Source organism: Penaeus monodon, chromosome 34, assembly GCF_015228065.2.
Source record: "Penaeus monodon isolate SGIC_2016 chromosome 34, NSTDA_Pmon_1, whole genome shotgun sequence".
Lineage (NCBI taxonomy): Eukaryota > Metazoa > Arthropoda > Malacostraca > Decapoda > Penaeidae > Penaeus > Penaeus monodon.
The window spans coordinates 20,525,326-20,526,330 of NC_051419.1; the positions used below are offsets into that span (position 1 = coordinate 20,525,326).

At 49.5% G+C, this 1,005-nt stretch overlaps 1 long non-coding RNA gene across 1 annotated transcript in view; it reads right to left on the minus strand.

Moving 5' to 3' along the window:
• Nucleotides 1-1,005, minus strand: part of LOC119594644 — a 13,861-nt gene that overhangs the window by 998 nt on the left and 11,858 nt on the right. The window lies entirely within an intron of this gene.

Here is a 1,005-nt window from a genome sequence, read left to right on the forward strand (position 1 = left end):
GAAACTAAAAATATCCAGATAGAACACGGGCACTGAGAATTGGCTGCCTTCCAACTGCGGGCACCTGGCTATGCTGTCGCCGGGGGGGGGGGGGGGGTACGAGAGAGTGGTAGAGCAGGGGAGAGGGGGAAGGAGGGGGAATCCAGGAAAGGCAATGGGGGAGGGAAAGACTGAGGAAGGTGAGGATGGGAGAGGTGCAAGGTACAGGGGATAGGTGAGTCAGGGAGGGGAGGGAGGGTGCTAGGTGGTGAGTCAGGGAGGGGAGGGTGGGCATTAGGAGGTGAGGGAGGGTACTAGGAGGTGGTACAAGAGGGAGGGGCAAGGGGGCAGAGAGGGGTCCTGGAATAGGAGAGTCATACGAGTAGTAACCTCTTGCCAAGGCGGGGGAGCATTGAGGGAAGTCCAGGTCAGTTAAAAGGAGGAAATGATATGCACTTTCTTATTCCAAACATCTAGAAAGTAGACGCTTTATATTCAAGAATAATTCACTAACATTTCTCCAGGCGACATAAGGGTGGAAGGAGGGGGCAGGGGGTGGATACAGGAAGGGAGGGCGAGGGTACAGCATTCTACGTGACGTCACACTTGCCTCCAGGCTACAGTCGAATACTGGCTGTACGGCATTCGTTTGTTACGTACATGTGTAACATTCCTATAGCAAACGATTTAAATGATATTGATCTTACACGCATTTCACATTTTGTATACATATAAAAGAAACGAAAATGTGCAGATTTAAATCGCTTCTGACCTCAGAGCTACGCTGAGCCATGAACCGCGGGTCGCAGCTACTACATGTAAAGCCAAAGGAAAATAATGGCAGCTCGCTTCACATGGAACTCAGGGTCTCCATCCATCGCTCATCCTGTCTGCGATGGCTCTTAATGGCGCGCAGTTAAAGTTTGACGAAGTGAACTAAGTAAATAATCAAGGTAAATAATTCACTATTTGACTAGACACGTAACTAGGTAGATAAATGAACAGTTAACTATATAGGCAGGCACG